This window comes from Engystomops pustulosus, chromosome 10 (assembly GCF_040894005.1).
Source record: "Engystomops pustulosus chromosome 10, aEngPut4.maternal, whole genome shotgun sequence".
In the NCBI taxonomy this organism is placed as follows: Eukaryota; Metazoa; Chordata; class Amphibia; order Anura; family Leptodactylidae; genus Engystomops; species Engystomops pustulosus.
The window spans coordinates 43,411,440-43,439,129 of NC_092420.1; the positions used below are offsets into that span (position 1 = coordinate 43,411,440).

Below are 27,690 nucleotides of genomic sequence, written 5' to 3' on the forward strand. Positions count from 1 at the left end.
TTGCTTAGGTTAGCCGCAAAGAGGTTCTTGTTCCATTGTCATTTGTTGTTAAGTGTGCAAATTATTTTTCTGTACTGTTATTCTAATACTGATTTGTACCCGCTGAGTAACTTTATTAATATTATGCAATCATACGGTGCCCTGGCAGGTGCACATGAATATTGTGCAATTAGGCTGGGTGCACATGTATTGTCTTATTTTTAGGAAACCCATTTAGAGGAGGAAGACTTTTCACACCTCAAAAAATTCTGGGTAGGAGAGGTGGTGGGCTCCCCTGCACAAAATGGGAAAGCAGGAGTCCTAATCTTGCTTCATAAAAACTTATTTGGGAAAATAATTATTCAGACACATGACACAGAGGGTAGGTGGGTTAGAATTCATGTTGAGTACCAAGGGGAAAGATGGCCTGGCCTATCTACAGTGTCTATGGCTGCAATGACACAAATGGACCCTTTTTTGACCAACTGACTTCCAACTTCTTAAGCGATGGCTACAACCCAAAACTCTTGGGAGGTGTGAATGCAAATTAATTACCGTATTTTCTGGACTATAAGAAGCACTTTTTTCCCCAGAAAATGGGGAAAAAACAGTGGTGCGTCTTATAGTCCGGATGTAGCCTATGCAGGAGGGAATGGAGGGCACCTGGCTGCGCTCTACCAGCTGATGCTGGCAGTAAGCGCAGCCCTTCACAGTGAAGCGCAGCGGCTGTACTGCACTCCTTTCCTCTTCTCAGCCCTCCACTGCTGGAGGGAATGGAGGGCTGCACCCCTGCGCTCTGCCGTCCTCAGGGCACCGATATAAATGATAATTATGGGAGCAGTGGAGAGAGAGAGGGGGGGAGGAGAAAATCACTGACTCTGGCCAATCCCCGCTCGGCTTGTAAGTAGCCCGGGAGGCTCAGAGTGAAGACAGAAGATGAAGGCCTGCCGCACTGTGTGAATGTGTGAAGAGGAGCCGAGCCTGTACAGAGCTGTGTCTGACCTGTAACTTCTCTCCCAGCACAGGATCAGATAAGTGATTAGTGCTCCCTTCCCCTGGGTCTCTGCTCTCACAGTCTTAACCACTTGTTGCCTGGTATGTAGTGGCTGCTGTCCCCCTGGTAGATTGTAAGCTCTTGTGAGCATTGTACAAGCACTGTCATCTCCTGTGTCCTCCTCCTCCTCTTAGATTGTAAGCTCTTGTGGCCATTGTACAAGCACTGTCATCTCCTGTGGCCTCCTCCTCCTCATAAATTGTAAGCTCTTGTGGCCATTGTACAAGCACTGTCATCTCCTGTGTCCCCCTTCTCCTCATTGATTGTAAGCTCTTGTGACCATTGTCACATATACCCATACCTATACAGCCCTGGTAACTCTTGAGACCCCCTGACTACATGCCAGCATAATTCTATCTAAAGATAGGCTGCTCGCCCCTGCCCCTCTCCAAAGAGAAACTAGGCTGCACCGCCCAGTTACTTTACTGTTACTTTATTAAATATTTTAGCATACTATTTGGGGAAAAAAGATTTTTCTTATTTTTCCTCCTCTAAAACCTAGGTGCGTCTTATGGTCCAGTGCGTCTTATAGTCCGAAAAATATTGTAATGAATGTATATGAACACAGTTATTGCCATGTGCTGGCTGTCCTAGGTCATTGACCTTTTTCCTTAGAATAGATTATACAACTCTTTGAATGACAGCTGTAGCTGGACTCTGCAAGACACTTCCCCCTCACTAGACCTTATGTAAAGGACTTATATGGCATCATGTATATTCTTATGTCAGACAATAGCAAACTTTTTGCACAAGACAGGATTATATGATGCATGGTGCATAACACACCCCGGCACGTAGACTATGTGTTCCTCTCAGATAAGGCATGTAAGCGCCTATTGCCGTCAGAAATAGGGGAGCTAGCTATCTCTGACCAATGGTAGCACTTCATAAAACATATCCCAGAGGCACAGACATCCTATGGAGATTTCCCTCATTCCTGACAGAAGATGACACATTTGTTGAAGGGCTGGTGGACTGAACACAAATATGAAAATGGGAGACATATAAAGGACCGAGGGGCATTCTGGACATCAGCCAAGACGGTAATTCGGGGAAGACCAATGGCCTATGGGGCTAGCGTAAAAAAAAGGAAAAGCACAATGGGGCACATTTACTTACCCAGCCACAGGCGTTCCCGAGTTCCCGAGTGTCTGACGATCATGCACTCCGGCACGATTCACAAAGATTGTGCGCCCGATATCCTGCATGTGTCGCTTCCCCAATCAGGTCCGCCGGAGTTCACAACGTGCCTCCCGGTGTATGTAAGTCCTTGGATTGCGACACAGTTTTTAAGTTAAATCCCGCGGTTTGTCCGACAGCCCGCCCCCGATCTTTGTCGCATGAAAGTCGTTGCGATAACGACACAGTCCGATCGTAAGCAACACAATCCCCTTCTAAATGCCTGTCCTAGCGGCACGATCCCCGAAAAGCCGGAAAAACCCATGGAAATGCGGCCGCGGGACCCTTAGTAAATAAGCCCCAATATGTTAATGCCAGTGCAACATTATGCTAGGCCTACACAATGTATCTAAATGAATCCACACTGGCTAATAAAACAGAATGGGATGACGCAAGGTCAACTTATAAGCTTCGGCTCGACAGGAAGGTGTAATTATTCCCCCAACCTTTTGAAGCAGACCTTTTCCGTTATGGGAACAAATCTAGACGTTTGTTAGCGTAACTGGCAAAAGGGCAACATAAACCAACACACATCCATACACTCCACACATCATCAGGGCAGTTAGTCTCATCCTGGCTAGAGTCTTAGAGGAATTGGAGCTTTTTAGGGGTATTAAGGTTGGAGGTAGGGAAGTAAAACTAGCAATGTTTGCAAATAGTGGAAGGTTTTGTGGGCTTCCACATTAACATTTCAAAGACCACCAAACTCGATCTATGCACTCGACTACTCGCCATTCATAAATAAAATTCTGGCAGAACTAATAAGCTGAGAACGTCTTCCCTGCACAATGCTGGGTAGATGCCACCTAATAAAAATTATCCCATTTCCTAGACTCCTATATCCATTACAGACCATCCCATTACTACTAAAGCATATGGATGTAGATAAACTATTGAGAACAATTCAGTCCTTTATATGGAGTATGAAGAAACTGTAGTTAACAGCAAAGAAACTGATGCTGAACAAATCTGAGGAGGGAGTCAATTTGACAAATATTCGTGGTTACAACATGTTGATTCTATATCATCCTAGGAAGGAAAAGTGACTTAAGACAGAGGGCAACCTATTTCATGAGATGGAACCACGATGACTGACGGAGAACAGACTGGTCGAGTGCCCAAAATGCTCTGAACCACACACAGACCTCTGGTATGGCCTATGGCAGTGCAAACACTCACAAAGTTTCTGGTAACTGAGTGGTATGAGATGGAATTCCTAAAAGGCTCACTGGGAGCTCTACAGCTGTGAAAACTAACAAACCAACACCACAGAGTTACGGGGGGGGGGGGGGTCCTCTCTACAATTAAGCAATCAACGGGTACAGGATACAAGTTTAGGGGTTGTCTCCCTTGGCATTCTTGTATTCTACAATGTATATGTTCTTCGTATATTATCTCTAAAACTCCATGACGATTTGTAACGATGTGCACTCTCCATTTTTCTTTTTACAATAAATGCATAAAAAGTTTTTTTTGCACTTATGCCGCACATTTGCACTTTAGTTCCCCATTATATGGGAATATGAGCCTCCCTTGGGGAAATATATGAGAGATTGCATATATTGTGCAACTTTTACAATTTTTATATCTGCATATTATAAATTCTTTTTTCTGGACACTAATCTTCACCCCTAATCACATGTGCACTTTGTATCGTGTATTAGAAGGGGCATGGTTATCCCTTTTCCCTATACACGATACCTTTAACATTAGTAATAATTTTATTGTCACTAATATGCTGTTTTGCATAAGTTGTATTCACGATGTGGCTACAACACACTTTATTAGGAATTTATTGTATCAATATGATGTGATGATGTACACAGGAATTGTAATATGAATTGAATGGGGATTGGTCTACACCTAAATGGTCACTAACCTGTGCACATTATGTATCTTCAAGAAAATGGCCGGCATTATTTAAGTGGGGATTGGGCCACACCAAAATGGCCAGTAACATGTGCACATTACACATCTTCAAGAAAATGGCCGCCACTTTAATGCTGTGCGCATGCCTGGTGATTTGGGGATTGAATGGGGATTGGTCTACACCAAAATGGCCATTAACCTGTGCACATTATGTATCTTCAAGAAAATGGCTGCCATGATTTAAGTGGGGATTGGTCCACACCAAAATGGCCACTAACATGTGCATATCACACATCTTCTAGAAAATGGCTGCCACCTTAATGCTGTGCGCATGCCTGGTGATTTGTTGCTCCTTCTGCTTCCGGCGAGTGGCCAACACGAGATCTCACGATATTTACACATCGCGGATACCAGGACGCTGATGACCGGAAGTTGAATGACAAGCAATCCCGGACATGCGCCGCCATAGCATTCATGAGGTAATTGATTCCACCTGGTACTCTTACGTTTAAAGTCTGGCTGACACACAGTCCGTACACCCCCTGGCGAAGCTGGTTGTGAAACGTGCGTTGGGCGGTGTGACTAGGTTAGGCAACATGGCGACTGGTGGGTATTTAATTTGGTCCCATATTGTTTATTAGGTTAGCAATATTGTGATGGTGCATAGGTACATGATTGAACTTTTGATATTATTCATTGAGTGATTTTGATATGCGGTACCGCAGCGCTTATCTGTTGTGTGGAACCTTAGTACTTTGGAAAATCTTTTTACCAGCGCCTATGATGTAATTTCTTGTTTTATGTGTTGCCTCTCCATGAATGTTCACACTGTCTGTGTTGTTTTGCTTTGTGTTTTTGGGTCCTTTTTATTGGGTTATTTTTAGTCACATATTTTGTGATGTAATTTATGAATAAAATTTGCAATAGACTTGTTTTCATTCACAAAGTCTTAATTATTTTCAGTTATGGAGATATGATAGGTCTTGGTTCAGTTTGGTAGGATCTCCTGACAGTAGTATTGATACAACATTGAAACTTATGTGTATCCTTGTGGTTAGAGATTGTTGGGTTTTAAAATACACTAGATGGCCTGCACAAGCAAAGCAATCGATTTTGTGTTGATCAAGACTAGAAGCATGGAAAAAGGTGTAAAAACTATATGCACTTCCCTTTTTGTTCTCTAAGTGTATGTCTCTCTGGTGTCAGAGAATTTACTTCAGGTACTGAAAGCATTCTATATCATCCTAGGAAGGAAAAGTGACTTAAGACAGCGGGCAACCTATTTCATGAGGTGGAACCACGATGACTGACGGAGAACAGACTGATCGAGTCCCGAAATGCTCTGCACCACACACAGACCCCTGGTATGGACTATGGCAGTGCAAACACTCACAAAGTGTCTGGTAACTGAGTGATATGACATGGAATTCCTAAAAGGCTCACTGGGAGCTCTACAGCTGTGAATACTAACAAACCAACACCACAGAGTTACGGGGGGTGTCCTCTCTACAATTAAGCAATCAACGGGTATGGGATACAAGTTTAGGGGTTGTCTCCCTTGGCATTCTTGTATTCTACAATGTATATGTTCTTTGTATATTAAGTTAAGTATAATATATATATATATATATATATATATATATATATATATCTCTATCTCTCTCCAAAGTACTAGCATTGCCAATATCAATTGTTAAGTAATCTTGTAGCTAATTGTGTATTCTGGATTTCCACAGGGATTTCTGTACATAGTTTCGTATTTGCCTTATTATTATTATTATTATTATTATTATTATTATTATTATTATTATTATTATTATTTAATAATATCAGTTTTGGTGGTGGCAGTGAAGCCAGGGCAGAGAGGGCAAACATTAATTTAAATTTGATTGCACAGATATTTAGTCCAAAAGCCAAAAATGGACCAGGGATTGGGAAACCTTCACTCTTTTTTTCCCAATCCAGGGCCCCTTAATTCTGGCTTTTACAAGAAGCCTAAGACACATAAGATAAAATCTAGGGGAAATATATCTTCCCCCGTCACTCTCTCATAATAATTACCTGATGTGTGCAGCGTCATGTTGTGTATTTGTGAAATGTTTTTTTCATTTTGTCAATTGGATCTATAAAGATTTATATGGTTAATCATATTCCTTTAGCTATGTAACTTTCTTCTTGTATAGTTACATTTTAATGTTAAGTACAGTATGTGTGTTCCCAATTGTCACTAAAATATAACTTTTAATAATTTCCAATTTAAAAAGTGAGAGCTAGTAGCGTACAGTGGGTAGAGGGTGAGGGTACAGTTCCAGTACACTAAGGTTAAAATAACAGTCAGTTGAGTTGTCAGAGCTTTATTTTTCTCAGTGTCAGATAAGAGGGCAAGTCCTATGAGTGTTTTTTCAGTGTATTAATAATATTCCGGGTTTGTATTTGGCTTCTCACTATGGTCTGATTAGTGAAAAGAACTCAGGGAGGCATTCACCCCTATCCCTGCTGGTAAGCCTCCATAGGGTATATGTGGGGGTACATATGTCCTCCCTATTTAGAGGCGGATTTCACCCATATACTGGTCTCATACTCTACTGGTTAGTATAGTCCTGCCTCTCTTATCCCTATTTAGGAATATCAGTAAGTATTTTATAAATTCTGCACTCCGGTAAGTACTCTATAGGCTTTTACACTCAATAGAATTCAACTACATTCATATCCCTCTTTGTTGGCTCTACCACTCTGCTGCTGAGCTAAAATCCTAAGGGTATAGCCCCCCCGACATGTTTCGCTGCATAGAGCAGCGTCCTCAGGGGTGTCGGGGCTATAATGCGGCACACCACGTGAATTCCCGTCCTTTATGACTTATCATTCTGACGTAGTCAAGAAGGGCCCGTCTCCCACATCCAGTCAGAAGGCTAGATTCCAATAGCCAATCACGGCAGTGGGCTGTGTCTACTGTTGTTCAATCCTCGTGAAGTCACCATGTGACATCACCGATAGCGTCCATTCCCTACGCATGTCTGTTTTTCTTAGTGCTGAACATATTCATTTCAATGCGCCTGCGCAAAGGTACCGCACCTAGGCCCCTGCGCGTGTCTATTTTACTTAATCCAGATCTCAGTAAATCCTCTGCGCATGCGTGTCGACTTAGTATTTCGTGCGCTCGGTTCCTTTTCTTTGCGCATGTGCGCTGACTTGGTATTTCGTGCGCTTGGTTCCTTCTCTTCGCGCATGCGCGCTGACTTAGTATTTTGTGCGCTCGGTTCCTTCTCTTCGCGCATGTGCGCTGACTTCGTATTCCGTACGCTCAATTCCTTCTCTTCGCGCATGGTCAGGAACTCATGTGATATTCGGCTGTTTTCCCACTTACTTAGTAAGTAACTTACTTAGTAAGTGGGTCCGGGCGAGTAAGTAGATTCCAATGGCTATGTATTATTTGTCCATGCTAGGGGGGACGGAGTTATAACAGTATCAAGCGATGGAGTTATTTGTCCATATTAGTGGGGACGGAATCGTATCTAACGATGGAATCTCTGTGACTACAGAGATGTAACAGTATCAAGTGACGGGATATTTGTGGCTCATTTTTGGTTTTGATCCATTTATGGTGTCTCAATTTTTTGGTTAGCACGTTGACACAGTAAGTGGTGTACCTCTTAAGCTGGAATATCCTTCATCCTGCAATTCTTATTTACTATCATTTATAAATTCAAAACAAGATTCATTTACAGAAAAGCTGCATAAGTAAATCCCTCATTAAGGCCTTTGGGGCTCATTGTTCCTAGTTTGTAAATCCATTTTGCCTCCAGTTGGAGGAGGTCTCGATCGAGGTCACCCCCTCTTATACCCGTCTTTAGGTGATCGATGCCCCAGAAGCGAAGCTGCTCAAGGTCCCCATTATGTGTCATCTTCATATGTTTTGAGAGGGTTGTGTCTTTCTTTGTTCTTACTGTGCTGAGATGTGAGGAGACTCTTTTCCTTAACTCCTGTACTGTTTTCCCTACATACATTTTTGGGCATCTACACTGTGCCACGTATATCACCCCTGTTGTTTTACAGTTAATAAAGTGTCTAATCTGATAGGTTCGAGTGTTGTCTGGATTAGAAAATTCTTTTCTTCTAGACATATATTTACAGAGGGAACAGTCCCCACAGGGAAACGAACCAGTGGTTCGAGGTGGCAACCACGTTCGTGGGGTTAGACGTTTGTCCGCATAGTGGCTATGTACCAGGAGGTCTTTTAGGTTTTTTCCTCTTCTATACGTTATTGACGGGTGTTCTGTTAGAGCGGGTTGAATGTCATTATCGGCCATCAAAAGCGGACAGTATTTTCGAAAAATATCTGTTACTTCCTGTGAGTAACCATCAAAGGTACCTATGCATCTGATTGGTCCCTGTTGTTCCTGCTTCCTTTCGTTTTTTAGTAGGGTTTCACGAGCTGTCCCCTTCGCTCTCTGGTAGGCTCTATGTAGGGCTTTCTTAGGGTACCCTCTAGTTCCGAATCATCCGTATAGTTCTCCAAACTCCTTTTCGAATTCCAGATCTGATGAGCAATTCCTCCTCGCCCGGAGGTATTGCCCCACTGGAATGCCTCTTCTAAGGGGGGTTGGGTGCCAGCTTTTCCAGCTTAGCAGGTTATTAGTCGAGGTCTCTTTCCTATGGGGAAACTTTGGGGAAGGTATATCGACGACATCCTGATCCTATGGGAGGGGGACAGAGACACTTTTAAGAACTTCGTCGATTGCCTGAACACTAACCTAATAGGAATGCACTTTACATCAGAAATACACCAGGAACACATCTGCTTTCTAGACCTTAACATCAGAATAGACGAACAGGGTTCCCTACAGACCTCAATATATAGGAAAGAGACCCTACTAAAAAACGAAAGGAAGCAGGAACAACAGGGACCAATCAGATGCATAGGTACCTTTGATGGTTACTCACAGGAAGTAACAGATATTTTTCGAAAATACTGTCCGCTTTTGATGGCCGATAATGACATTCAACTTGCTCTAACAGAACACCCATCAATAACGTATAGAAGAGGAAAAAACCTAAAAGACCTCCTGGTACATAGCCACTATGTGGACAAACGTCTAACCCCACGAACGTGGTTGCCACCTTGAACCACTGGTTCGTTTCCCTGTGGGGACTGTTCCCTCTGTAAATATATGTCTAGAAGAAAAGAATTTTCTAATCCAGACAACACTCGAACCTATCAGATTAGACACTTTATTAACTGTAAAACAACAGGGGTGATATACGTGGCACAGTGTAGATGCCCAAAAATGTATGTAGGGAAAACAGTACAGGAGTTAAGGAAAAGAGTCTCCTCACATCTCAGCACAGTAAGAACAAAGAAAGACACAACCCTCCCAAAACATATGAAGATGACACATAATGGGGACCTTGAGCAGCTTCGCTTCTGGGGCATCGATCACCTAAAGACGGGTATAAGAGGGGGTGACCTCGATCGAGACCTCCTCCAACTGGAGGCAAAATGGATTTACAAACTAGGAACAATGAGCCCCAAAGGCCTTAATGAGGGATTTACTTATGCAGCTTTTCTGTAAATGAATCTTGTTTTGAATTTATAAATGATAGTAAATAAGAATTGTAGGATGAAGGATATTCCAGCTTAAGAGGTACACCACTTACTGTGTCAACGTGCTAACCAAAAAATTGAGACACCATAAATGGATCAAAACCAAGAATGAGCCACAAATATCCCGTCACTTGATACTGTTACATCTCTGTAGTCACAGAGATTCCATCGTTAGATACGATTCCGTCCCCACTAATATGGACAAATAACTCCATCGCTTGATACTGTTATAACTCCGTCCCCCCTAGCATGGACAAATAATACATAGCCATTGGAATCTACTTACTCGCCCGGACCCACTTACTAAGTAAGTTACTTACTAAGTAAGTGGGAAAACAGCCGAATATCACATGAGTTCCTGACCATGCGCGAAGAGAAGGAATTGAGCGTACGGAATACGAAGTCAGCGCACATGCGCGAAGAGAAGGAACCAAGCGCACGAAATACTAAGTCGAGACGCATGCGCAGAGGATTTACTGAGATCTGGATTAAGTAAAATAGACACGCGCAGGGGCCTAGGTGCGGTACCTTTGCGCAGGCGCATTGAAATGAATATATTCGGCACTAAGAAAAACAGACATGCGTAGGGAATGGACGCTATCGGTGATGTCACAGGGTGACTTCACGAGGATTGGACAACAGTAGACACAGCCCACTGCCGTGATTGGCTATTGGAATCTAGCCTTCTGACTGGATGTGGGAGACGGGCCCTTCTTGACTACGTCAGAATGATAAGTCATAAAGGACGGGAATTCACGTGGTGTGCCGCATTATAGCCCCGACACCCCTGAGGACGTTGCTCTATGCAGCGAAACATGTCGGGGGGGCTATACCCTTAGGATTTTAGCTCAGCAGCAGAGTGGTAGAGCCAACAAAGAGGGATATGAATGTAGTTGAATTCTATTGAGTGTAAAAGCCTATAGAGTACTTACCGGAGTGCAGAATTTATAAAATACTTACTGATATTCCTAAATAGGGATAAGAGAGGCAGGACTATACTAACCAGTAGAGTATGAGACCAGTATATGGGTGAAATCCACCTCTAAATAGGGAGGACATATGTACCCCCACATATACCCTATGGAGGCTTACCAGCAGGGATAGGGGTGAATGCCTCCCTGAGTTCTTTTCACTAATCAGACCATAGTGAGAAGCCAAATACAAACCCGGAATATTATTAATACACTGAAAAAACACTTATAGGACTTGCCCTCTTATCTGACACTGAGAAAAATAAAGCTCTGACAACTCAACTGACTGTAATTTTAACCTTAGTGTACTGGAACTGTACCCTCACCCTCTACCCACTGTACGCTACTAGCTCTCACTTTTTAAATTGGAAATTATTAAAAGTTATATTTTAGTGACAATTGGGAACGCACTTCCAAATTGGACGATTTGCTTGTCTTATACAAAAACGTACCTTATAAACCCAGTCACAAAGTGGTCACAACTTCTAAACTCTATTTTTTGTATAAAGTACAGTATGTGGAATCATTTTTAAATTTACTGCACTGTGGAATGAAAGGTTTTATATATATTATATACTTACTAGAGATGGGCAAATTTGTTAAAATTCGGTTCATCCCGATTCGCCGAATTTTTCGAAAAAAAAAAAAAAATATTCAGATCGAATCATGTTAAAAAAACAGGTATTTCCACTTCGTCCCCCATGACGGCCCACCTGGAGGATGCCCCTTGACCTCTGCAGGGACAGGAAGAAGAGAGGTTAAAAGTTCCCTCCCCGCATCCTCCCGCCAGTGTTCTTCCTGTCCCTGTTGAGGTCAGGTTAAGAGAGGTGCCCTCTCTCCTCCATGGGGGGGGGGGGGGGGCGGCGAAGTTCTTACCGGTATGCCATCCACGGCGAAATCCGGGCGGACTTGGGTCCTCGGTCGGCTTCGGCCTTCCCTGTTGGCTGCATCCGGTCCGTGTCAGGGCCGCCGCACTGCGATCTGGAGGTTGTACGTGTGGCGGCCGAAGAAAAACTACACATCCCGGCGTCCTCGAGGTCGAATGACGACTTCCGGCCGCGACCAAAAAAAGGCGCAAAGCATCTCTGGGAGCTGGGAAGGCCAGCGGTAGCCTCTTCAATGGGGGATGGGCTCCCCATTAAGGTATTTAAAGCGGGCTAGTCACGTTGATCTTAGGTCTAAGATCTCTGTGGATTACTGCTGGTTCTCGTGTCTCCTACGCTTTGGTAGTCTCGTTATGGCTGATGAAGCAGACCTGACTTTCCTGCATCCTCCAGTCTCAGTAAGTGGAGTAAATTGTGCAGGAATGGTTTTACGTTATGTAAAAGATATCGGGTCACTTATTATCCTCCTATTGCCTTTTAGGAAAAAGACCAGAGGTCTAGGGGAAAGGGCAAGGAGGATAAAGGGGATAAGGCTAGTAGGCCTGAAAAACCCAAAAAATTGAAGAAAAGCAGAGTAAAGAAATGCAATATGTGTTTTCGTTCTATGCCCGAATCTTATTTTCATCTAATTTTATGAGAGAAGAAAAATCTTCTTTCCTGGATGAACTTAAGGGGTTTATTGAAGAAAAAGTGATTGTCTTCAGTAGCTGCGGCTACATCCAGACCTCCCCCATGTAAAAAAGCGAGAATTGAACCCGACTCATTGCTATCTGAGGAAGGGGAAGATTCTGAGGTGCCGTCATGTTCCATGTTTGAAGGTGATGATCCGACAGACTTGCAGGAGTCAGTTAGAACTGTGGATTCAAGACACCTGTTCCAAATAGAGGAGTTGGACAAGCTCCTTAAGGCCATTAGACAGACTCTAGAGATAGAAGATGTTCCTCCTCCCAGATCTAAGGAAGAGGAATTGTTTGGTAGCCTTAAAACAAAACGTCAGAGGGTATTCCCCTTAAATGATACCCTAAAGGAACTGGTATCTGAGGAATGGTGTGAACCGGAGAAAAGGATTGTCTTGTCCAAAAACTTCAGGAAACGGTTAGCATTTGAACCGGAGGAATCAAAACTATGGGATTCCTGTCCCAAGGTAGACGCTCAAGTCACGAAGATTATGAAAAAAACGGACCTCCCATTCGAGGATTCAGCGCAGCTAAAAGATCCTATGGATCGAAAATTGGATTCCTTATTAAGAATGGCTTGGGAGACGTCGATGTTAAACCTAAAATCAAACCTGGCAGCTACGTCCGTAGCAAGGAACCTACTCTACTGGCTCAATGAGCTAGAATCTCATATTAAGGAAGGAATACTGAGAGCAACTATCCTGGAAAATTTTCCGTTACTGAAGTCCGCAACAGCCTTCCTAGCGGATTCCGCGGCAGAAGGGATTCGGTTTTCTTCCAAAGAAGGAGCGCTTACTAATTCAACCAGAAGAGCACTGTGGTTAAAACAGTGGAGTGGGGACATGCGATCTAAGTGAAATTGTGCAGCCTACCATTCTCTGGAGAATTTGCATTTGGTCCAGAGCTAAATACAATTCTTGAAAGAGCTTCTGACAAGAAGAAAGGGTTTCTGGAAAAGCCAGCGCAGAGGAAACTGCCCTTTCGGGACTTCAAGAACCAAAAAGACAGAGACAAAGGAAAGAGCTACCCAAAAGGAGGTAAAGGAAGGGGATTTCTCTTCTCCTCTCCTGCAGATACAAATAGAAATATAAAACAATAACGCCAGGGTAGGAGGAAGGTTGACCCCCAGACGAAGGCTAGCGCCGAAACGCGCGTCGGGGAACTTGGTTGTGGTAGACGTGAGGTGTATGATGGCTAAAGGTATGCTTTCATTTCAGGATTTGCACATGCATTGAGCACTTTATATACCTATAGGGAACCTGTGTACATTAAGTTGTATGGCAAGCACTTTATTGCATTATTTGCACAGTAACCCACCATTGGGTAGATATTGCATTATGCATTGGAATTGTATACACATGTGACTCATATGACTATGTACCCCACCTTTCAATCCCTTCCCACATGTTTTTAATATTTCTATGTGATGGCCCCATTGACCCATATGTTTCTTCCTGTTGAATTGTTCATGTAATTGTGATATTTTGTTTTTACTGAATATGCAATAAAATAAATGTATTTTCAAATTGGCTTAGTGTTCTGTTTGTAGGTGTTTAGGAGGAAGGTTGCTAAAGTTCAAAGAGAAGTGGATAAAAGTTACTTCAAATCCCTGGGTGATGGATATACTACTCAATGGATACAAAATAGAATTTATCAGTCTTCCTCCTACGCGATATATATCACCATCTTCTATGTCTGTTACATCCTACGGTTTGATCTGGCAAGAAGTGTTGTCCTTATTATCAGCAGGGGTAGTGACTCCTGTTCCAAAAGATCAGGAACAATCTGGATTTTATTCTTCTCTTTTCTTGGTGAAGAAACCAAACGGTGCAAACAGATTGATCGTGAACCTGAAGCGCCTCAACGACTTCATCATCTACAGGAAATTCCGAATGGAGTCGGTAAGATCTGCCACACACCTCATTCACAAAGATGCGTTAATGTGCATGGTTTGGTCTTGAAACAATAAGCGAAGCGGGAACGCAGCCTAACAAGGTAATGTCTGTGCCAGCTTGAAAGGACCGAGCTGAGGGCCAAGATCCCACTATAACATCAAAGAGTGCACTCTTTTTACACTGACATCAGATGATTCCATAGATTACTACAGAACCTGTTCTGTTAAACGCGGATACATGTAGAAACCCCCCTAAAGAATGGAGAGGGTGTCGGCAGTAATTTTTCATTGACGTTACTGATCATTTTGCCCTTCTTTTCATGCGTCAGTGTCCTCTTTCAATCGGTCAATAAAGCCAAAAACAAACGGGAGTTGATCCAGAATATGATCTAGAGATGAGCAGCAAATGGGATACTTGCATGTCCTGTGTGTTCTGTATCCACTCCTTCATTTGGCTATCAATCCTGAAGCTTTTCATCCTTCTGGCAGATGAAATGAAGGGGAAAACCAAAGACTGGCAACGTCATAGAGTGGTGGAGGGTGAAAACAGCATTATGGAAATCACAGGGTGTTCCAGGGAGACATCGGTCAGTTGGCAGCAGCATGAGTAGGCTGCAGAGTGGCACAATGACAAATTATGGAGGTGGCGGAAACATGGTAGGCCACAAAGTGGCACAATGATATAGTGTGAAGGTGGCATCAGTAGCAGGAGTCTGCAGAGTGGCATCATGATATAGTGTGGAGGTGGCGGACAATTTCAGTCCCTGGTAAAGATGATAGGAGGCAGATGGAGCAACTGGCAGCAGATGTGTGGCATCAGGCGGGTGACAGCATCAAAATAGTGGCTGAGGCAGGTAGTTAGAACCCAGACTCCTTTCACAACTTTTGGAGGAGGCATCATGGCTGATCTAATCTGATGCATTCGGCATTGGCTAGTTGAAATCCTGTCCGATCCACGCCTGATTCATCTTGACAAAGGTCAGTCTCTCCACATCATGGGTGGACATGGGTGTACTCCTTGGCGTAACGATGGCCCCCGCTGCACTGAACACCTGCTCTGATGCCACACTACTGGGCGGGCAGGACAGCTTCTCTACTGTAAACTCCGCAGTCAAAACCCACATCTTCAGTATGCTACATAATAGGACCAGGCATCAAGCCCTCCACCTTAAATATGGAACCACTCCCAAGACATAATCTATACCACAAAAAAAGGAGCCACTCAGTTGTCGAATAAAAAATTACACAGCAATGTATTTAATAGTATTAAAAAATTGATTACAATGGATGTTTAATGGAAGATATCCAATCTTATTAGTCAGAGTTGACTAGATAACACTGTAGGGTATGTCCACCATGCAAGTAACATATAGCTAAATCATTGCCTATAAAAACGTCTCCAATATACATAAATCCTGAACTAATATGCACTGCTGATTAAAGTATATTCAAATGGTGAAGTTAAAAATAGAAGACCAGTGTCTTACCCATTTTGTGATATAGCAGGGGAAGCCCTCGGACACCCCAATGCGCGTTTCGCCCAAGCTTCCTCAGGGGGTACGAAACTTATGCTGGAGGGCCGGACCTTATAAACTTACATAACCGGATGAATACTAGTGGCGCATGCGCCTCGATCAATCCCCGGGCACGGTGGCATGCCCCACTTCCGGCGCCAGGGAGCCAGTGCGCATGCTTAGAGTCCAACAGCCCTATCGGAATTCCGCAAGTTGCGGCCACGCATCAAGTTTGGCTGCCCAGTAGTCCAAGGGATCCTCTACCTGAGGTGATAAAGTGCTGTCTAAGTAGGCCAGCACCTGCTGGTGCAGTATCTGCTCCATTTGCTGCTGCTGGTGGTGGCTACCCTCCTCACTAAGTGGGTGAAGGAAGTTGCTCAATAAGGAATCCAGACGTAAGCTGCTGCTGCTGATGGAGCTGCTACTGCTCCTACCCCCCAGGTCCCCACAGCAGCCGTGGCAGTGGTACGCGAGCGATGACTGCCAGGAATCCCCCGGTCAGACCTGACAGAGGATGGACAATGTCGCACATAGGCAGCGGCCAACTCTTTGCACAGTATTTCTCTGTAGTATGTCAGTTGTTTCTCCCTCTCAGCAGCTGGAAAAAAGTCACCCATTTTTGCCCGGTAGCGAGGGTCCAAGAGGGTGGAGAGCCAAATGTCATCCCTATGGCGGATGTTGACTATTCGGCTGTCACTAATTAGTAGCATGCTGTGGGCCATCTGCGCAAGTGACTCTGAGGGACTCCCGGCCTCCATCTTCACAGTATACTACTACAATGCTTCTGGGTCATCTGCCCGTCTTCTACCTCCTCCAGGTGCTCCTGCTCCTCCTCTCTTAAACTTTCACTCACCTGACTGGAAAAACCACTGATTTCACCAGACTCTGCTTGTGCTCCAATGTCCTCCTTCTCATTCTCCTCCAGTTCAGCCCCCACTGGACTTGTGTGGCCATGAAATGTAGTCTCCACTTCACTTCTTCAGTGCCCTGACCAGACAGATTTTGCAGCATGAGTTCCAGGACATGAAGCAGTGGAATGTCGTTATTCATCCCGCAGTACTGGCGACTGACAAATAATGTGGCCTCTTCAAAGGGCCTGAGCAAACGGCAGGTGTCACGTCAGCCACTGGCAGCTCATGCATCAAAGTTACACAGGGGAGTACTACGGTCCGCTTGCATCATCAAAAAATTAATGGCTTTTCTCTCTTCATGCAGGCGGTCTAACATATGGAGGCTGGAATTCCAAGGGGTGAAAACATCGCATATCAGACTATGTTGGGGGAGGCCGTTCTGACCCTGCAACTCGAGGAGGGTGTGCTTGGCTTTGTAAGAATGGCCCTGACCATAGTTGCAGATCCACACGTCCGCGTTGTCGTGCACCTTGGAAGAAACTGATAAGCTCAAGGACTGGCCCACCTTCTGCTGGTGAAGGGCTGGCAGTGCCTTTTTGGAAAAAATATTGTGGCTTGAAACTCTCCACCTCGGTTCGGCACAAGCCATTAGTTCTCTGAAGGGTGCAGAATCCATGACTTGGAAAGGGAGAGACTGCAGTAAAAACAACTTCGACAAGAGCACGGTCAGCTTCTGCACCTTATGATGGCTGGACTCATAGAGTTGTCTCTTTGTAATCGCCTCGCTCAATGACTGCTGGCCCCATGCGTAGCGAGGAGCAGGAGCATCTGGACCTGGAGATGATGTCAAAGACAAACGGCTCCCTTCGGCAGAGGTGCTGGAGCCTTGACTTGCTGAAACAGCATGTGTGCCACTAGGTGCTGCTGCTGTTGCTTCTCCTGCAGGTTGGACCACATCTGACAACCGTTTCTCCCAGGCCATTGGGATGCTGCATGTGTTGGCGCAGGGCCATGGTGCCAAGGTTAGCTCCCTGGCTACGCTTTACTTTCTGCCCGCAGATACGACAAACCCACACTCGGCTCCTCTGGTGTCTTTACAAAAAATTGCCACACCGCCACTCTGCACTGAGCGACTACTACCGCCGCTGCCTCGCTGAGCCCCTGTGCCACTACTTATTTGGACCTGCGAGTCAGGATTTGTACCCTATATATTTACAAAATTTGCATTTCTGCAAAAGGTCCCTCGACCAAAGAGTAATAACTTTTTAAAATTTAACTTTTAATATTTTCAAGAGAAAATAGATGTGCTATTTATACCACATGTACAAGGAATTAAAATTGGACTGGTGGGAAAAGAATTCAGATTTTTTTTACAAAGGAATGAGAGGGAGTTAGTAAGTGATAATTGGCTGTTTATTATATGTTGATCTATTTCCTCAACCTTAGGCTCTTTCAAAGTTTCTTGATCACTGATTATGGGGCGACAGTCTCTACGAGGTCCGTCACTTTCTGTAATAAGTTCTGTGATTATGAAACACACTTATATCCATTCGTACATGCTTGCCTCTGAAATAAATCGCTGTCGGTCAAACACCTATATATCACTAGTGTACTTTATGCTTATATCTAAGGTTGCTGGGTATATGTAATACAAATTTGCTATCTCTCGCTAATCGTTGGTTGAATCAGACGCCAAGCACACTCTGACTACAAACATTATTTTAGTGTCACAAACAGCGTTAAGTTATTGATGGTAACATGTTGTTCTAATAGCCTGTATTCTTGGATTTAGATATTGATATCTGTGATTCTTGTAACCAGAAAATTCAGGAGACGTACTGTATGTCTTTTTAGTTGTGGTTAATGTGTTGTGGTATTTGAACACTCACTATGTGATCAATTGGACTAAGAATCTCATATTCATAAATACATATAGTAAATACACAAGATGCAATGCATAGTTCAATTATTTACACATGTCTTAGTCAGGGCTGAACCTCGCCTCTCTGCTGCCTGGACAAGCCATGGAAAGACTACCCCCCCCCTCCATATATGTAGGACCAGAATCAATCATATTGGTTTGATGTGAAAATAAAGCAATGCAAAATAAATAGAGCTTCCCTCCATGGATTAAAAACAAAGCGAGCTACCACAAAGAACAAAATACATACGTCAATCTGCCATATAATATAAAATCAATACAGCGTGCCGCCATATATATTTAAATACATCCAGTGCCCTCCATGTAATATAAATATATACACTCACCGGCCACTTTTAGGTACACCATGCTAGTAACGGGTTGGACCCGCTTTTGCCTTCAGAACTGCCTCAATTCTTCGTGGCATAGATTCAACAAGGTGCTGGAAGCATTCCTCAGAGATTTTGGTCCATATTGACATGATGGCTTCACACAGTTGCCGCAGATTTGTCGGCTGCACATCCATGATGCGAATCTCCCGTTCCACCACATCCCAAAGATGCTCTATTGGATTGAGATCTGGTGACTGTGGAGGCCATTGAGTACAGTGAACTCATTGTCATGTTCAAGAAACCAGTCTGAGATGATTCCAGCTTTATGACATAGCGCATTACCCTGCTGAAAGTAGCCATCAGATGTTGGGTACATTGTGGTCATAAAGGGATGGAGCTGTCCAACTGCTCGTTAACACTTAATTTCTAATCAGCCAATCACATGGCGGCAACTCAGTGCATTTAGGCATGTAGACATGGTCAAGACAATCTCCTGCAGTTCAAACCGAGCATCAGTATGGGGAAGAAAGGTGATTTGAGTGCCTTTGAACGTGACATGGTTGTTGGTGCCAGAAGGGCTGGTCTGAGTATTTCAAAAACTGCTGATCTACTGGGATTTTCACGCACAACCATATCTAGGGTTTACAGAGAATGGTCCGAAAAAGAAAAAACATCCAGTGAGCGGCAGTTCTGTGGGCGGAAATGTCTTGTTGATGCCAGAGGTCAGAGGAGAATGGGCAGACTGGTTCGAGGTGATAGAAAGGCAGCAGTGACTCAAATCGCCACACATTACAACCAAGGTAGGCAGAAGAGCATCTCTGAACGCACAGTACGTCGAACTTTGAGGCAGATGGGCTACAGCAGCAGAAGACCACACCGGGTGCCACTCCTTTCAGCTAAGAACAGGAAACTGAGGCTACAATTTGCACAAGCTCATCGAAATAGGACAGTAGAAGATTGGAAAAACGTTGCCTGGTCTGATGAGTCTCGATTTCTGCTGCGACATTTGGATGGTAGGGTCAGAATTTGGCGTCAACAACATGAAAGCATGGATCCATCCTGCCTTGTATCAACGGTTCAGGCTGGTGGTGGTGGTGTCATGGTGTGGGGAATATTTTCTTGGCACTCTTTGGGCCCCTTGGTAAATTGATCATCGTTGCAACGCCACAGCCTACCTGATTATTGTTGCTGACCATGTCCTTCCCTTTATGAGCAGAATGTACTCAACATCTGATGGCTACTTTCAGCAGGATAAAGCTGGAATCATCTCAGATTGGTTTCTTGAACATGACAATGAGTTCACTGTACTCAAATGGCCTCCACAGTCACCAGATCTCAATCCAATAGAGCATCTTTGGGATGTGGTGGAACTGGAGATTCGCATCATGGATGTGCAGCTGACAAATCTGCAGCAACTGTGTGATGCATCATGTCAATATGGACCAAAATCTCTGAGGAATGCTTCCAGCACCTTGTTGAATCTATGCCATGAAGAATTGAGGCAGTTCTGAAGGCAAAAGGGGGTCCAACCCGTTACTAGCATGGTGTACCTAATAAAGTGGCCGGTGAGTGTATAGTATATACACACTAATACAGCATGTACACATATATACAGCATATATGCAATATATATAGCATGCATATACACACACACTCATCATACTGCATATATATTTATACAGACATGCAAATTATTATACATATATACACATACATACATAGTTTCATAGGTTATACGGTTGAAAAAAGACACTTGTCCATCAAGTTCAACCAAGGAAGGGTAGGGATTGGATGAGGAAGGGATTTAGGGGAAACAATCCTATATAGCATAACAATCAATGTTATTTAGGTGTAAAAAGGCATCTAGACCCTTCTTGAACCTCTCCGCTGTCCCTGCTGTGACCAGCGCCTGAGGCAGGCTATTCCACAGATTGACAGTTCCCATAGTAAAAAAGCCCTGTCGCCTCCGGTGATTAAACCTTGGTTTCTCCAAACGGAGACAGTGCCCCCCTCGTCTTTTGATTTGATTTAATCTGGAACAACTTACCACCATATTTTTTGTATGGACCATTCATATATTTATATAAATTAATCATGTCCCCTCGTAGTCGTCTCTTTTCCAGACTAAATAAATCTAATTGTTTTAATCTTTCCTCATAACTAAGACCCTCCATACCCCTTATCATTTTTGTGGCTCTACGTTGAACCCTCTCCAGCTCCAGGGCATCCTTTTTATGGACGGGTGCCCAGAACTGGACAGCATATTCCAGGTGTGGCCGAACCAGTGCCTTGTATAGTGGTAATATTACATCCCTATCACGAGAGTCCATACCACTGTTGATACATGACATGATCCTACTAGCTTTAGAGGCAGCTGATTGACATTGCATGCTGTTATTCAATTTATGATCTACCAGTACTCCCAGGTCCTTCTCAACAAGGGACTCTCCCAGATTTACTCCCCCAAGGACATATTTTGCCTTTGGATTATTGGCCCCCAGGTGCATAACATTACATTTATCCACATTAAACCTCATTTGCCAAGTGGATGACCAAACATTCAGTTTGTCCAAGTCACCCTGCAGCCTATGAACATCCTCCATAGACTGTATTACACTACACAGTTTGGTGTCATCTGCAAAAATAGACACAATGCTATTAATTCCTACCTCTATATCATTAATAAATATATTAAATAGTAGTGGGCCAAGCACAGAACCCTGAGGTACACCACTCATAACTGGTGACCATTCCGAGTAGGAATCATTGACCACAACTCTCTGGATACGATCCGTCAGCCAGTTTTCAATCCAATTGCAAATGATTTCTGCCAAACCAATAGCCCTAATTTTACCCATCAGGCATCTATGAGGGACAGTGTCAAATGCCTTTGCAAAGTCCAAGAACACAATATCCACAGCTGCTCCTCCATCCAGGCACCTGCTCACCTCTTCATAGAAGCAGATAAGGTTAGTTTGGAAACTTCTATTCTTAGTAAACCCATGCTGGCTATCACTTATTATTCAATTTGATGTCACATACTCCAGTATGTAGTCTTTTACTAACCCTTCCAACACTTTCCCCACAATGGAAGTTAAGCTTACCGGCCTGTAATTGCCTGGCGAAGTTCTAGACCCCTTTTTATATATTGGCACCACATTTGCCTTGCGCCAGTCACTTGACACCACACCAGACATTACGGAATCCCTGAAGATTTTAGACAGTGGTACAGCAATAACAGAACTGAGTTCTTTAAGAATTCTGGGGTGTAACCCATCTGGTCCAGGAGCTTTACATACACCCATCTAAAGATATAGGTATTTACTTACATGGATGGAACCGTCTGCAGATGAGTGAAGCAGGCCGCGGATGGGTGAGACAGGCCAGGAGAGGTAGGCCGTGCGGCGCGCACGGATGAGGCATGCTGCGGATAGGCATGCTGCGGATAGGCATGCTGCGGATGATCCTTTGCCAGGATAGGCAGGCCTGGGGTCTGTGAAAGGTGGATGGGAGGCGGCCGTAGAAGGCAGGACGGAGAGGCCGTGAACGGAGTCGTGGGGGCAGTCACAAATGACTCGCCGAGCGAATTGCTGGGTGACCTGCATGATGCCACCCCCTCGTCCACCAGGAGGCGCCGCCTGAGGCGAGTTTCTCAACTCTCCTCATGGTAGGTGCGCCCCTGGTCTTAGTGCCCTTTGAAATGTATTTCTGTATGATTTATTGTTCAGTAGCTTGTGTCTGTGTGCATCAGCCAGTCCTATTTTGTTTTACTAGATTTTCTGTAGTTTTGACCTGGTTTTTGACCTTTCTAGAGTATTTTAACTAGTCAAACAAAGTACACTCCCCCACTCCATAACTGTCTTTTTTTTATCCACCTATGCCTGGCCAAAAATAATACTTTTAAGGTGCTTAAAATAAAATAACATAGCTCAAATAAAGCAGCAACATTTCAGCTTTTACTCTGTCACTGGTGGAGTGCAGTAATCTGGTACAGGCAGTTCCCTACTTAAGGACACCAGACTTGCAGACGACCCCAAGTTAAAGATGGACCCCTCTGCCCACTGTGCCATTTGGTGAAGCTCTTTGAATGCTTTACAATAGTCCCAAGCTACAGTGATCAGCTGTAAAGTGTCTATAATGAAGCTTTATTGATAATCCTTGTTCCCATTGCAGCAAAAAAATGTTAATTTCTTATTGTCACTGGGGCAAAACATTTTTTTCGTCTGGAACTACAATTATAATATATACAGTTTCGACTTAAATACAAATTCAACTTAAGAACAAACCTATGAAACTTTTTGTAAAAAAAAAAAAAAAAGAATTATTGTAGAGGGGCACTATTGAGTGTCAAATGCATACTCCCAGGACAGTGATGGGGAACCTATGACATGCATGTCAGTGCTGACACGCGTAGCCATTTTCAGTGACACGCGGCCGCCCGAGAGTTTCATCCTTGGCTCCTTCAAGGCCAGGTGCAGTAGCTGGGAGGCTGAGAGATTGTCAGGCACTGAGCTCCCAGCAGCACAGGTATCAGCACAGGGCACAGCAGGAGAGGTTACCCGGCCATACACCTAGGAGACTCCTCTGCAGCTCCTGATAGTTGTGGTGGGGGGAGGATGGCAGCACAGACAGAGGCCACATTGCTGCTGCCTCTGTGATGTCCCAGCAGCTGCCACCTCTACACTGACCATCTTCACAATAGGGACAAGGGAGGACAACCACTCTCATCACACAGTGAGTACTGTCAGGGTACTGTATGATAGAAGACAGTCATCTGGGCTTGTATGTTAGTTTTGTGACGTACAAGCCCTGAAATTATCGCAACGCCTTGCAAATCACCAGACATTGTGATTTATTTTGCTTCTCGCGAAGGAGACGCAGACAGCAGCGCCTGCGACTCACTATAACCTGTAAATTTGCAGATTACTAAGCATTTCCACACCGGTCTGATTGTAACCGATCTATTACAATGTGTGATTTGCACATTGTAATAAATAGATGATGTGGAAAATCCCCATATACTGCCGTACTGTAGTACATATTTTGTTATTTAAACTATAAATATCACAAAATCATTTTTTTTTGTCAAGGTGACACACACCACCCCAGTTATGCTCTGTTTTTTGGCAAATTTTGACACACCGAGCTCCAAAGGTTGCCCATCACTGCGCTAGGATTAGCGCAAAACTGTGGGGCTGTATATAGTGGTTGCTGGGGGAGCTGTTTATAGTGATTACTAGGGGGCTGTGGCTGTATATAGCAAATACTGGGGGAGCTGTATATAGCAAATACTGGGGGGAGCTGTATATAGCAAATACTGGGGGGAGCTGTATATAGCAAATACTGGGGGGAGCTGTATATAGCAAATACTGGGGGGAGCTGTGTACAGGACCATGCAGAAAGTACCACGTACAACTGAGACACCGTACAGGAAGAAAATAAATATTTAGACTCCAACCCTCTACATAAAGTTTTATTTACTGAATTACATCTTGGTTAAAAAAAACTTTCAAATATTGGAGTTGCATCTTTCAGGACAGCATACCTTACATTTTACTTGGGACAGTGGCGCCAAGTTCCCATGGTTTGTACAGAATACATATAAAGCCACGCCAAAGTCATAGCTTAAAAAATTTCAACTTCTTATCAATTTGCACGCTGCCTAACATTTTTTTTTTGCAAATTGGGCAATGTGGTTGGCATAAATATCAATTCACTTACATAGTTCCTCCTGAGATCTACCATCATTATTAAATGAAATCTACCAGTTGAAGGTTTAAAGAAAGATGATCGTGGTACATCCTAAAACAATGTATTCTTCAATCTTAATGGGTTAAGGACTAAGCCATTATACAGCTTAACTCCTTAAGGACGCAGCCAGTTTATAGCTTGAGGCTCAGTCCCATTTTTTGGATTCTGACTTGCATCGTTTTATATGGTTATAGCTTTTGAACACTGTTACTTATCAAAGCGATTCTGAGATGTTTGTTTGTTTTTCCTCACATGTTGTACTTCATTTTAGTGGTAAATGTTGGCTGATGAGTTTCGAAATTCAAAGTCATTGCGCTTTCAGGCAGATTTACCACCTAAATAAGTTGCTGAATAACTTTTCCCATATGTCTGCTTTACATTTTCATAATTTTTGAAATGTCTGGATAATTTATTTTGATGTCACGTGACTTACCAATCAAATAGAAATTTTCAGTATTTTCAGAATTTACTATTTTGGGGATAAATACTGTTTTGAATAAAATTTTACATATTTAACATCAAAAACCCCCTATGCAATCAACCCATTTTCAAATATGCACCCCTCAAACTATCAGAAACGGCTTTTAGGAAAATTGTTAACCCCTTGAGATCTTTATAGTAATTACATCAAAATGGAGGTCAAGTTTAGAATGTGTCAGTTATACGTTCATTTAGCCCTAAAATTCACACATTTCCAAAAGATAAAGAGAATTCACCTAACAATTTGGTATGCAACAGAGACCCCCCACATGTGGCCGTTACTTGTTTTATGGGCACACAGCGAGGCGCAGGAGGTAAGGAGGGACCTGCCAGGATTTTAGTTTTCTCATTGGTCCATTTTGTAAGCTATAAAATCTTAGCTTTTCTGTTATTGGGGTCATGTGCATTTTTTTTTTTTTGAGGGATGAGATGCTTTTTCCAGTGTTGCCATTTTGGGGTCCCCGATTGTTGAAAATTTAGGAATATTTTTCTGAGGGCAGAAGTAGAAAAACCTCAATTCTGTACTGGATTTTTTACTTTGGTGTTCACGGTATAGTTTAATAATCATGTTATCTTTATTCTATGGGTCAGTACGATTACGGAGATACCATAGTTGAATATTTTTTTTCTTACATTTTACTGAATTTGCCAAATAAAACCTAATGTGCATTGCCGTTTTTCAAGTGCCATAACATTTTTTCATCTGGCATTTAATGGGTTAAACACTCTCGAACGGAGCCCACACAGACCGCGGGTGTTACACTGGGGTGTCGGTTATTAGTTATAGCCGGCACCCCATGTGTCCCGATGCTGGTTTGGCACAGATCTTGAGCTGAACTGGCATCAGCGCTGCGTCCAATATATCGGAAGCTGAGCGCTGCACTCAGCATCTGATAAATCAGCCTGACACTTAAAAACATATAAAAGAGGAGACTCTCTTCTATGTGTCACAGAGCCAGAGATGAACATTCAATCCTCTTCGCCTAATGTGACTATATATTAACACCACAACCCAGAACTTGTCCATAAAGTTATATGTAACATCAAAAACACACTCATGTTCCACTTCGATGTGAGTTTTATGTAAAACATACATTATCAAGGCATTTTCAGTGCACTTTTTATTTAATAATTTGTGTTTGTCACAAAGTTACATGAGGGTTGCCGAAAGCATCGCCTGGTTGTCTGCTTCCAAAATTATTTAGGTTATACGGGTGCCTTTCATTTTTAATCTATTTTATTGATATATTTTGCAGGTTGTGACTGTTTTAAGGTAAAAAGCAGATATTTAGTTGTTTCAGTGATATTATGTTGATTTATTTATGTGAACATATCAATATGAGGCATTTGTAAACTCTACACTTATCCATTTTTGGCCATCAAAGTCAAATTTTAAGTAGTTTTATAAAAAAATATAGTTTGTGTCCCCTCTGTGTATTGTTCTGATATGTTTAGAGATAGGGGTGTCCTTATTTGTGGTGATCGAACTCAGGTGTCCAGATATGCGTCTACGTAGTTCCTGAATCGTTTTCCCTATGTACAGTAGGGGGCATGTACATTGGGCTGCATATATCACCCCTGCACTCTTACAGTTAATGTATTGTCTAATGGTAAATTCTTCGCCATCTATGGGGTTTCTGAAGGTCCTGTTCGAGGCATGAATTTGCAAAAATTGCAGTTACCGCATGGATATGATCCTGTTGTGGTAGATTTTAACCAGGTCTCATTTGCGGGGCCCCTAGTAAAGTGACTCTAACCTGGTTAGGAGTTAAAATACTGTACGTAGGGAAAACGATTCAGGAACTACGCAGACACATATCTGGACACCTGAGTTCGATCACCACAAATAAGGATACCCCTATCTCTAAACATATCAGAACAATACACTGAGGCGACACCAACTGCCTGAAGTTCTGGGGTATAGAGAAATTGAAACTGGGCCTGAGGAAAGGCGATCTTGACAAAATGCTGTTACAAACGGAGGCACGGTGGATTCATAGACTCAAATGTCGAAGCCCACAGGGCCTAAATGAAGACTTCACATTTATGGCGTTCCTATAAAACCATAATCTGATATTACTGTGCTAAGGAAGCTTTATTCATTCATAATAAATATGTATGGGGTATAACATGCAAACCATACATAAGGATAAAATCTATAGATACAATTAATATCAAGAAGTACAATAAGTAATCAATAGGTTCAGAAAAAAAACATACTTGATATCTTTATCAATTGGGGTCCAAGCAGTAAAAAATAGTACTGGATGGGCCCCCCCATTTGAAGATTTGATCTCCACTGACTGATCAATTGCCATAGAAATTATTTTAAATATGAAACAGTACTCCCCTGCTGAGAATGTGCGTAAACCACAATAAATCCCCAACAAGTTAGATTCCTATAAATATCGATTATTGAGCAAATAATGGCTCATAACAATAATCGAAGTCCAGAGACATGTGCGGAGACGGCGATGGACTTGAACACGGACATGCGCAATGAATCCCAACTCGATCTACAGAGAGAGAGACCCTGCGCATGCGCATTACAGTCAGAGGCGTAGGTGACTAAGTGCCGGGACTTGCGCAATCCTTCTCCGCGATCCACAAAAGAACTAAGACGGATCGCATGGGCCGGAGACAGGTAACTATTGGATGATGAGTCCGTTAGCAGGACCGACATTGGTCAAAAATGGAAGGATGCTAAATGCAATGAGCAATATTATTTGCTT

General features: G+C 43.2%; 1 protein-coding gene and 1 long non-coding RNA gene across 7 annotated transcripts in view; one reads left to right on the forward strand and one right to left on the reverse strand.

Moving 5' to 3' along the window:
- The window catches only part of DDR2 (discoidin domain receptor tyrosine kinase 2), a 440,458-nt gene that overhangs the window by 201,557 nt on the left and 211,211 nt on the right, over positions 1 to 27,690 (reverse strand). The window lies entirely within an intron of this gene.
- Positions 4,562 to 6,231, forward strand: LOC140104814 (uncharacterized). Its single transcript, XR_011850419.1, has 2 exons — positions 4,562 to 4,687; positions 5,330 to 6,231. It is a non-coding gene; the product is annotated as an uncharacterized lncRNA (long non-coding RNA).